The 12,748-nt window shown below is 43.4% G+C and overlaps 1 protein-coding gene across 6 annotated transcripts in view; it reads right to left on the reverse strand.

Annotated features, from left to right (window-relative positions):
* The window catches only part of EVL (Enah/Vasp-like), a 117,571-nt gene that overhangs the window by 20,315 nt on the left and 84,508 nt on the right, over window positions 1-12,748 (reverse strand). The gene's annotated exons all lie outside the window — the stretch shown is intronic.

Genomic DNA, 12,748 nt, shown 5'->3' on the forward strand with positions numbered 1-12,748 from the left:
CTATTCTTGGACATTTAATCAAGGACACTGACACTACATGCCATTTTCAGAGAGAAACAATTATTCTGAAAATAAAAATAACTACTGGTAACATAAGTGGTCTTGCGTTGATTACAAGAATTGTTCCATTCATTTGAGGAGGTGGGGTTCAACTGGGATTAAACAGGTAAAACTTCTAGTAAATCCAACAAATAAACTGGGAAGGAGATCAGTTGTGTGCAGGAAATTATTATGCCCACCTTATTTTTTCATTTTCAAATGTAAAAAGTTACCCTTTTAAAAGTTATCCAACAAGAGCAAAGCAGAATTAAACACGAACAAACCTAAATATGTCATTCTCAAATTGTTAAGCATTTTTAATCTCTATATTCTTTATGTATTACTGCCAGGCTGAATGTTATCTGAAAGCCAATTAAGAACGTATGAAAACAGGAAAGATGGCAGAAATGCATTGTAGTGAGAAATTCCAGGGCATTGACTGATCGTGAGGAAATTGTGCATATTTTTGAAATGTGTTTAAGGATTAACATTTTAAGTAAGGGTACACAGAAATTTCTGAAAACCTGTGTATTCTAATTCTTGGTCTCCCAAAAATGAAGCCAGTAACAACCACTAAGCCAAAAGTTCTGACATTTAAAAATATCCTATGATTGGTCATGAAGGCATTTCAATTCTTTAATGGCTCAGGTGTTGTTTACCATAGCTCTTTAGCAAGCTACTTAGACAGAAATGGCACATTTTGCAAAGATCACACGAAGCAATGAACGTGGGGGAGCGGGTGATTGTTCTGGGAAGTTTTGGGAAGTTTTGCCTCAGGGAAAAACTTAGCAAGTATTTGTGACCCACACAAGGAGGGGGCTCACCGAAAGGAGCTCAAGGTGCAGCAAGGACCTTCTCAGCAGCCACACAGCCAGGGACAGCTCTGGGCTGCCCAGCACAGCTCACCGAGGGCAGGGCTTGGTTTCATGCTCGATTCTGTCCATGCATGCTCTGCTGTGCACGCACAGCACACAGCTGGGAGGCTCAGGATTTCAGTTCAACTGCATTTCCAGAATTAATTCCCCTCCACGTCTTTAGGTATTGCTCAGGCAGAGGCGGGCACGAACAGCGAGTGCTCTTGGCGATGCCATCCTCATGTGAAGATGCTTCTCTAGCTGCCCTGAGCTGTGTCTGACCCTGCCAGCCTTTGGGGAGAGGCTCAGAGAAGAGCACTTCCAAGCACAATGACCAGGAGAAAGAGTTTTGCTGCTGACCCGTTTGCAGCTTCACAGCTGCTGCGAGTCACATTTTTAGAAACCAATTAACACAGGAGATACTCTGCGAATGTCTGTGCTTCCTCGCTTCGTTGCTTTGCAATAATTAACCACGCTTTTATATAAGCATCTTGTGATTCAGCTGAAGGCAGATTTTGGGAGCACACAGATGTTTTCCGTGTTTATTTTTTTCCCCTCCCACTCGAGCACCCCAGCAGTCCTGTGCCCTTGCCCAGCTGTCCGTGCATACAGGGGGATCTCCTGGCACAGGGCATTGCTCTGTGCTGCCCCAGCTGTCCCTGCAGGCAGGGGGATCTGCTGGCACAGTGCCTGCCCTGTGCTGTCCGTGCAGGCAGGGGGATCTCCTGGCACAGTGCCTGCCCTGTGCTACCCCAGCAGACAGGGGGATCTCCTGGCACAGGGCACTGCTCTGTGCTGCCCCAGCAGGCAGGGGGATCTCCTGGCACAGGGCATTGCTCTGTGCTGTCCCTGCAGGCAGGGGGATCTCCTGGCACAGTGCCTGCTCCGTGCTGTCCCTGCAGACAGGGGGATCTCCTGGCACAGTGCCTGCTCTGTGCTGTCCCAGCTGTCCCTGCAGGCAGGGGGATCTCCTGACACAGTGCCTGCTCTGTGCTGCCCGGGCACTTTCCGTGTGCTGCTGCCCACTCCTGCACAGAGATGTCCGGCTCCGGAGCTGCGGCCAGCCAAAAAACAGGAGCAAAGCTGTCCTTAAGTAAAGCCCATGCCCCGGCTTCCCCTCGTGCCAGGAAGGCACGAACAAACAGGAACAATGCCATCCTTTCTCTCCTGCTGGAGAAGCTCCAAGCAATGTTTATTTTCCATCTTTTACTTTGGCCACAACTGCAACCAACACTGACTGCATACACTTAGAAGAGCATTAAAACCATTTATTTCTCTGAGCAACCAGTATTTTGTGCTTCTTCAATACAGCAGGTCCTATCTAACCCACTTTCATGGATCATACAGAAAGGGAGCAGCCCCTGCTTGGGGATTTTGCAGCTCCTACGGCCTCCATGTGCTTATGGACCAGTGTGGTGAAAGTGGTGGGCCAAGGAAAGGGTCCAGAGTCAGAGCTGAATTAGAAATACATACGGGTTTTGAATTCATTATATTGAAAATTTCTGTTTTGCATATGAGAAAAACATGATGATTTCATGAAAAAACCCAAAACCCCAAACCCACCAACAAACACACACACACAACCCCCTGGAAGATTACGGGAGAAGATGTGTCAGAGACTCAGACAGCTCTCCCTCATTGTTTGATGGTTCCTGCACATACTTGGATTGTGGGAGACTTTGGTTCAGCTGCCAGGTCTGACCTGTCATCGTTTATATTCTGGCAATGTGACATAAACTCTTGCTTATCCTGACAAGAACAGAAGAAATCTTTCCTGATGACAAGTTTCTGTAAAGCTTTCCTTTCCAACAGCAATATCTTTCAAATAAATTGGCATTTTCTGTCATAAAACCTTAGCATATCAGTTGTTGAAAGCATTGCTGACTGACCTCAGCCTGCTCTCTGCTGTGGGGACTGCACGTGCTGAACATGTCCTGGCACAGCCCCAGGAAGCATCTGTAGGAATGGGCACTGGAATGGGAACAGCAGTGCTGGTGACCAGCTGGGTTAGTGACACTTCCCTAAACTCATTACTAGAGACAATTATCCTGGACAAAGCACTGATCTAATTAGCCTAGATAAAGCCCTAGATAAAGCAGGTGGACACTATTTCTCAGCCCAGGCGAGTACAACCAGAGTTGGGTGACAGGACAGGTCAGGCAGACCGAACTTTCCATGGTGAGCTGAAGGACTGGGAAGAGGGATCCCTGCCACACTGCCATGGCACTCCTGTGACAGGGCCTTGGGACTGCATGTCCTGCTCCTGCCTTGTTGGGTTTGCAGCAGCACCCTGGCAGAGAGAGGGAGCACACCCCACTACGGGAGGGTTTGGGGACAGTGTCACAAAGCCTGCTTTCAGCCAGTTTGCCTCACTCCTATGAAACATTAACTTGAAATAGAAAGAATTTCAGAGAGTGTTACTCAGGCTGGGTGCCTCAACAGCATTTTAACAGAGTACATTAAATACCTTCTATAACATCATTTACACATGGACCAAACTTCTCCTCTGAGAACTGCACAGAACTTTATCAGCCTTAATTAAGCTTCACCAATGCTGTGAGGCAGAATTGACTTGACTGCATGCAGGCCGTGTCTGCACAAATAAAATTTGGTTGCACCAATTTACTTACAGGTGAGATTTGCTACTGACAGTCAAAACTATGCAAAAGGTGACCTAAGGCATTCTTACTCTGATGCAGACCAAATTTGGTTTGACCTGAGGCGATTACAGTGCAGGGAAAGGAGCATTTCCAACTGTGTGCCAGAAAACCTTCTCTACCTCTGTTCCTTGTTCCTTGGTGACCAACAGTGCTGGAAGTCTGTGGCAAAGTAAAACACATCCTCTTGAAATCATCCCCAGCAATGCTTTACATAACCTGAGTTTACCTTATACCACACTGGACAAGGAGCAGTGTCCATCAGGCACCAACTCTCAGCTGAATTATAGAAATTCCCGTCTTAGAAGCTATTAAAAGCACCATTCCCAAGGCTGCAACTGCTTTGCTTTTATCTTTTACCTTTTACCTCTAGATTACTTTAATCTAACATGAAACAGGCCCTGCTTAAAGTGAAATACAGGTGTGAGCACACAGGGTCTGTATGAAGTCTGTCCATTTGAACTAAAACCTGATTTAACATTCACTGCTGAAACTTTCTGATGCAGATAAGATTTAAGGACAGTGACAGAGTTGGAAAAATGAGCCTTGTATTTAACATGGGAGTGCCCTACCCTTGCATTAGTTCACACCTCCTGCAAGGACTTATGTACAGGTGCATGTGCTGTGCACAGTCCTTTTCTTCCTGTTTTTTTTTTTGGAATTGATGGAATTGCAAGGGTCCCCAAATGCTGTGAGTGTGCACTGAGCAGGATGGAAGACATGAGATCCAGAGGGAAGTTACTAAACAAAAAGGCTGTGCAGAGATCCAGGGAAGTTACTAAACAAAAAGGCTGTGCAGAGATCCAGTGCTGGAAGATGATTAGAAAGAAACCATCTCCAATTCACCAGAAGTGCTGCTGAGCACACCAACACGAATCCAGTGCCCTTGACTCAAATGCTAAAGCTGGTAATTCCATTATTTTGCATAAAATATGATGGCACTCATTTGATCCTGACTGTTTATTCATCATGACACTGGCACAGCATTTCATAATTTTTCATGCTTCTGTCTTGCTTGAGTTGGTGGAGAAAAACTTTTTTTTTTCCTCCTGAATGCAATAGAGATGAGACAGTGCTAAAGCAGCTCCTGCAGCAATCAACTCCACTCCAACAGCAGGAGTCAGAGTAAATATGTAAAGGACATGGCTTGGCTGCATTTATCTCAGCAACAGTGCCTCAGCTCCAGCAGCACAGCTTGGGTTACCTCTCACATAAGAATCAGCACAACCAGCTTTAAAAAGATTTAAAAATACACATAGGTGACTGTGCAAACAGGAAACCTTTCACAGTGAGGTGGCTCCAGGGCTATTGGAGTCAGCATCTCTCCCAAAATGCAGCCTGGAGTGGTGGGAATGCATCCCCATAGTTAGGGCAAACAACAGGGATGGGACTCCCTGTATTTTATCCAGTGACTGATTAACATAAAATGTAAGAACTGGGAATTATTTTCATCTCAGCAGCTCAGCTCTAACGGGAAGACCAAAACACACACTGATCTGGAATAGCAGGAGCTTTTTGGGGTGGGGGAAGGTGAGCAAGGAAAGCTGCAGTTTTGCTGGGCAGGGGAAGTGGCTGAACCTTGGCTCCCCACTTCCAGAGGAAATGCTTCAAGCACCTGACCTTGAGGATGGCAGCCCAGGGGGAGGTGATGGCTGCACATCCAACTGGATCAGGGCCCAGTGCCACAGAGCCTGGTACATGTGCCTAGACCTGTGCAGCGCTGGCTCAGCAAGAAACAGAGAGAAACTCTGGCAAGATGAATGCAGGAAACCTCTGTGCAGGACAGAAAAAGATGGAACTCGAGCATCCCAGGGGATTCTGTTTACTGTGCTGAGCTCTGAGCAAAAGAGAATTAATCCAGCAATGGCTCAATAATGTGTTGATGAAATGGAGGTGGTAAGGCAGCATCTGGCAGGTGGGGGGACTGCCAGCACCTCCCTCCTTGGCAGTGCTGCTGCAGGGGCTCTGGTGCATTTAGAGAAGCAGCCTTGTTTCCACAGGCAGGTTCACGATAAGCAGGCATCCAACTTAGTTGATGACCAATTATTTTTCTTAGGGGAGCTGCCTCTGGCTCTGAGAAAAATGTTATGTGCATAGAAAAGTATAGGAAGAGTAATTTTACTTTTTTATTATTACCAAAAAAAAAAAAAATATCTATAGTTGAATTTCTAAGGGTGTAATTCCAATAAATTCCAATATTGGTGGCTTTATAAACATGCTCAGGGAACATGATGGGAGAAGATATCAATCAGTGCCAGAAATAAAAAAAGTAATCTATAAAATTCAGGACCATGAGATTAGCTTAAAAAAATGAAAGAAAGTAAATTAACCCCACAATTATTAGTAGCAAGTAAACAAACCCCCAAGCACTTCTGTTCGCTCCTTTTTTTGATTGTTTTTTCAGAATGTGCATCAAGCCTGCTTTCCCGTACATCCAGGATTGAAACTTTTCAATAAAGGTGAAGATTAGCTCATAATCTTGTGCCTCTAGGCAGTAATGGAGCTTTAAGAAAAACACCAAATACCATGAGAATGTCATTAAAATCCAGAGCATGGGCCATCCTGAGAAACTGGCACCTCCCCACCTGCAATGCCAGAGCCCAGGCAATGGATGTTCCAAAGAAGCTGAGAGTGGAAATCAATACACACCATTGAAAGATATGGGATATATTGCAAAAATATAGAATATATTGCAAAGATATTTTTCTGAATCTGGTTTTAGTGAGGACATGGATCATTTCACTCCAGCATCAGTCTGCCAGGTGCTGTCTCAACAGAGACAGGGACACTGCAATGCTGGCCTTGTGCATTGCTGAGCTCATCCACTTTCCCCTGGATGTCTCAAGCCCCCACATCTGTTCTGTGAAATATAAACTATCTGCTTTTAGCTAAGTGTGACTCTGTGTTTCTGCACCCAAAGTAGTGCACATACCTCTTTATACCCACTTCACACTTACATCTCTTTACATCAAATAAAAAGCAGGGATGTGATACTTTTTTTTTTTTTCCACAAATTGAATTTCTGAAAATTTCTGAAGTCACTGGCATGGACAGTAGTTCAATCAGCCAATATTTACACACATAGCTGGTCAAACATCATCTCTGGTTTTGCTTAACTACAGGATTTATGACACATTAGTTCAGAAATGTATATATACCCACTGTAGCCTGGTGCAGCACCCAAGGCACCAGGAGCAGCATGGTCTGTTCTTGGCCCATCTCCACATACAACCTTGCAAGACAAGGCTCTCTATTTTCAATGTCTTCTTCCTGTTTCCCTGCTGGTAGGACAGTAAACCCCTCAGAGCAGTATTTTCCACCATGTGGAGAACAGCAGGGCTCATACATGCATTGAAACACCATGCACACACAGAAAACAACACATTATAAACACACAGTTTGCATCTAGTTAATGGTTAAGATCAATTTTACCAAGATTTAAATCCCAACACTGCTGTAAGGCAGCTATGATGGGTACCTGTACCTGGGTAAGGGTACAGGACAGAAGAGGACTTTTCTACAAAGCACAACTAAGTGGAGATATATTTTGGGATTTATGAAAGAAAAAAACCCCAACAAACCACATGAAAAAATATCATTAGAAATAGGTAGGATTAGGATTCCTTAATAATTAAGTCACAGTCTTAAATAAATTCAACAGATAAACAAAATATTCAAATACAGCACCTGATCTCATTCACATTTACACCCAAAGCCAAGCTATCTGCTTAAGGGAAGCAGAAGTCCCACTAACTAGGAAGACCCAGAGTAAACCTACTCATCTCTGCAAATCCTCATTTCCAAAAGAGCTAACAGGAATTGACAGTCACAGGCAGGTTGCTATGGATAAAAAAATAGCCAAATATCCCATTAACTATAGCAGGCATAAAATGCTGCCCTTCTTCATATCTGTTTCTCAAAACCATTATCTATTCCATGAGATGCTATTCACTAGCAGTAAAAACAGAAGACATCCAGCACATTGATTCAGCAGTCACCATCCCACATCCTTGCTGTAATGCCCTCTCCTGATTTAACAGCCCTGACTAATGCCAGCACCTCCTCAACCTAATGGGTCATTTCTCTCAAATATTATCCCAGCCTCCTACTGCCCACCTGCCTGAATTAAGAGCAAATTAAAGACAAACGATCCATCAATGAGACACAACGGCAGAGGTTTCCCAGCACAACAGGATTGGTAGCACAAACCATCTCCATACAAAAACACCCTGGCACGAGCATCCCTTCCCCTTTCCCAAGGGGGCTCCTGCAGGAGCACAGCATGCAAGGGAAGGAGGTGCAAGGCAGAGGGGAGGTTTCCATCACCTACAAGACATTCGGCACAGGACGATGCAGTCACAGTGGCAGAGGCAGAAGCAGTGCCAGATCCATTCCCTGCTGACCATAGTATGGCCACAGCCTGCTCAGCACTCCCTGCCACAGGCCAGGTTTCACCAGGTGTAATCAATCCCCTGCTGCAGCAGCACAGTGGGCCTGGCCACTTAAATATTTAATTGGACCCTTTTCCTCACCTATCACAACAGTTCTTCAGGGTGTCTGAAGCCAGACTTCATTGTCTGGACTTTCACATAATGCTGTGAAAGTAAGAAAGAAATTGCATTTTGCCCTCCTGCCCCAGTCAGACTTTCTATGTTCACCTACATGCAAGCAATTACAATAGAAGCAAAGTGTGAATAAACAGAAAATTCAGTTTTCTTGGGGAAAAATTGGCTGCTATTGAACATGCAGGATCAAGTTCATTGGTAGCTTCTGAAGTTGAAGGGGTTCAGTGATAAATGTTGAGCACTAGTCTTAAAATGTAAGTGTGAACAAGATAGCTTCAGAAATATGTATATATGGCTTAAAATCCCTAACTACTATTAAATTTTCTCTTCATCATCCCATCATTCCTGATCTCCTCTGATCCTAATGCTTCACCCTTTTTACTTTGCCTGCAAATCACCTTCCTCTTCTATATGTGAGTGTGGCAGGTGTTCCAGAGGCAATCCAGCTGAAGTTAATGGAGAGTTTGTATGAGGAGGCTAAACAGAATATTTATTTGCTCTCCACTTCTGCCTTGTCACCTCTGATCCACTTCTTTCCCTTCTCCTTGCCTTTGCATTCTTCTGTCTGCTGGGGACTTCACACAGCCTAATTAATGCTCTACTCCTCAAGCAAATTCATAGCTGCTTTAGGGGATGTATCTCCAAAGCTTCAGTGACAGCACTCTGATGTACATCTATTAGTGTTTTGACCAACTGAATTCAGCAGCTAAGTCTTTTATCTAATATCTGATTTTTAGAATATGCTGAATAAAAATTTTAAGTTTTTATAACTCTAAGTTACCTGTGGTTCCACCAGGTGAAAACCAGGTGGAGCAGGTTCATAATTAGCAATGTATCAGATTCACTCCTGTTCTTCTCAAGCAATACTTACTCATCATAACTAAGTAGTTGCTACTCTCTGTACCTGCCTCTCACAACATTCTCAGAATGACTGATATGTAGATATTGTGATAGTGAAGCTGCTTATCAAATGTTTTCTAATGCTTGCTGCTATGAATTATTTATGTCCCATTTTAAGTCTACAATATCAATACCTCTCAGGTGTTCCCCACTATCAGATAGAGCAAAACAAGCATTACCCAATCAATATCTGAGACAGCAAAAACTCTGTTAATAGCAAACTATCTTTGTCATTATGGCACACAGATGGTCTAAACTCCACCTGTATATGCTCATTGTTTTCTGCTTGCTGGCTTATAAAGCCATTAGAGGCATACCAGAATCAGAAGTATTAAATTCAAACCTGCATGTAAATTCCGGGTCTCACAGCCATAAAGGCCAATGGTTTTATGCAATTACATTCTGAGGATTTAAGAAGATTCAGGAATATATTTAAATGGAGAAAAACAGCATTAAAATTGTAGGCTGTGTCTTACATTCAGGACTCCAGTTTTCCTAGAGAACAGGGTATTGTCAAACCATTGCATTCTCAGTTTTGAGGGCACCTCAAATCCTTTTTGTTCTCCTGTGCTTTCTTCCTGTATCTCACACTGAAGGACTGAAGGGAAGCACCTGGCTGATGTAAAATATCAGCTAAGCTCTCAGTATCCTGCAATACCATTGGAACCACCTGCTCTTTCAAAAGAAAACACTATTATACAAATGTAGGCAATTTAAAACAGTTTAGCAAACTAATGACAGAATCTGTAAACCCAGAGATGTACAACTTAATTCTGTCCTAAGAATGCACCTGACTCTTTCAGTGACTTATTTGGTCGAGACTACGTTACCCCATATTTTCTTCATTATTTTCTTACACACTTATCTCTTGAGTCTATCTCAGTGAGGTTGTGGTTTCTACAGGGTTAAATATGGTCATGACTAATAAAAAGCTAAAAAACATCCTTCAAGGCCAGACAGCACCTCAGAGACCCTCAAAGTGATCTAACAGAGATTAACAGATTCCTACAGATCCTTTGGCAGACTTACCACCTGCACAGCAAACTCCCTGCCAACAGTCTGCCATGGAGCCAGAAAAATCAGGGAGTGTGTGTGACAACTCCTGCCTCCACCCCAACTCCACCCTCCTCCCTAAAACTGACATAGTATTTTTAAATAGTTCATTCAAACACAACGTGGGGCCACCGCGTGACTGATAAATGGCAGAGCAGGAGAGCTCACATGGATTGGGAACAGGTTCTCTCAGACTTCACCATCACTTCTGATTCTGAAACAAAGATTGGAATCCACAATCCCACCAGCAAGAGAGTGGCCCCTTTTAAGTGGAAAGAGCAGCATGGCCCACAGGAAAAATAATTAAAGACCCTGAGAAGGCAGTTTCCCAGACAGTGTGACATGAGCCACCACCTCTGCTTCCACTTTGGATAAACAAAGTTATGTCTTGCTGGACACTACCAGTGTTGGTCCAAGTTTGGGGGAAAAAAAATTGGTGTGGCCAAATTGTGAAAATACTTTTGTACAGGGATTCCTAAACTGTGGTACATGTGTTACCAGCTGCATGCAAATTTAAAATTTAAAAGGGATAGTCTATTGTGCAGTACTGGGCACAACCTTGCCCCCAGAAATCTTATAATTTCTTACTAGCATTACTTGACCCTCACAAATGTTACAGCCCAGCTTGCCTGTGGCAGCAGAGATGATTCCTGAATGAGGGGCACTTGCAGATGCTGTGCACCTGAAGAGATTTTAAGTAACAATTCAATTGACCACCTCTTACTCCCGTGTATAAAAAAACCCTTGACCTCATTTTGAGCATGAAGCAATACTAGCTGGCTGGAAGACAAGCACTCCCCCAACTAACTGCTCCTGTAATCCTTGCAACAGGAAATCAATTGTGAAAATTGCATTTTGACAAATATAAATCATTACTGACAGAAAGGCTGACCTCTGGATGCCCAGCACTTACCTGGTGCAGCAGCCTGCTGGAAGGAGATGTGCTAGAAAAATGCTTCTGTTTTAAATAGAAGTTGGAAAACACTAATTCCACAACCTGCAGCACTGAAAACAAAGGACAGCTTTGATCCTGCAAGTTGTAGCAGGCAGGCAGGTGACTCTGCTACATGGAGCCTTTTGCAGGAAGGCTGTAATTATCTGCTTGAGCACCTACTGATTGTATCTGGAGACTGTGCGAATAAGAGCCAATATGCAGCTGATACAACTCATGTCATTTTACTTTCTGTACATTTTGTTCTTAATTGAAAAGGTTGCTTTCCTTTTCTATTCCTAATATCTATTATCCATGCTTGAGAAGGCACTTAACAGCACATTAGACAGCTAAGAACTGAGAGGCTGTGCCAAAACTGAAATAACACTATGAAATGAATCAAGTGCTTGGTTTCATCTTAGTAGTGTCTTTATCAACTGGCACTCTGAGAAGGTTTGTACTGTAGAGAACTCTGGAAAACACTCAAGAAGGAGAACAATGAACTTTCAAGATCCTCAGCCAGACAAAATATACTAAAAAAGCCATTGACCATAACTTCGTAGCTCTCAAGATGGAAACTCATTTCTGTTATTAAGGGTCAGTGTCAGATGTTTTGTTATACCTGTAGAAATTGTTTATGCTGAACCAGCCTGAACTTTTTATATTGCCCTTCTCTGCTCTCAAGCTCCATTTCTGCCATCAGTTCCAAAGGACTCCTGTGTACTGAGCCAAGGAGAGCTGAAGTGTTTCCCAGCAGCTTGCAGGATGGCTGCTATTCCACAGACAATGCAGCCACATACCTTAGCAATTATGCTGGGGTATGACTGTATGGAGCAGATTTAAGACCTGGGAGAAATCAGCCTGCTCATCTCCACATTTTGTCTCTCTGGAGCTGCTCCCTGCACAGAGGCTTGGCTGAGTCCAAGCCAAGCCAGGACACTCCAATTGATGGATCCTCTCCTGAATTTCTGTACCTGCAGTACAGGCACAACTGAGACCAACCAAGGAATCCAGCATGTAACCTTCAGCTCTTGCATTCAGGTTCTGCATCAAGACTCACCCATGGGACTGAGAAGACTCATCTGGCACAGTATCTATTTCAGAACTAGCCCCTAAACACATATTAATAGGTACAAACCATTTTAAATGGGATGCAAGACTGGAAGTTTCTGCCAAGAAATAGAGAGCAAGAAGCATTCCCGGCAAATGCAAGTCTCGCAATCTAAGCCCAGAAAAAGCCTGACAACGCAAGTAAAAATTACAGTTACCAGAAAATTATCTTGCACTGATGCCATTCTCTAGTAATATTCTCTGATTAAATCATGTCAGTGTTTGTGGTACTAAATTAAACAATATTTAAAAGACATGCTTACACTTTGCATATCTTTACTTTGCAGAGCAATGCCAAGAGCAGAATAGCTGCACAGATGAAGGAAAGATGAAGGCTGGTAAGTCAGCCATTTCTCATGACAGTCACCCCATCTGCAAGTTATTTAACCTGCTGTCTGCCAGTAGCCTGTAGTATGGTAAGAATTAAATAGTCACTAGTAACACACCTATATTACAGTATATTGCTTTCTAAATTGCCTTCTATGAAAAAATTTCAATCCATTTAACTGGTGGGGAAATTTGAAGTCTGCTGCACTGCTATTAGCATCATTTGGTACAAAGGAAGTGCAGGCATGCATTTCATACTTCTCAGAGGGCTCAACTTTAATTAATTTAAACTTTCAAATTGATTATGATTCA

Source organism: Catharus ustulatus, chromosome 6 (genome assembly GCF_009819885.2).
Source record: "Catharus ustulatus isolate bCatUst1 chromosome 6, bCatUst1.pri.v2, whole genome shotgun sequence".
Taxonomy (NCBI): Eukaryota; Metazoa; Chordata; class Aves; order Passeriformes; family Turdidae; genus Catharus; species Catharus ustulatus.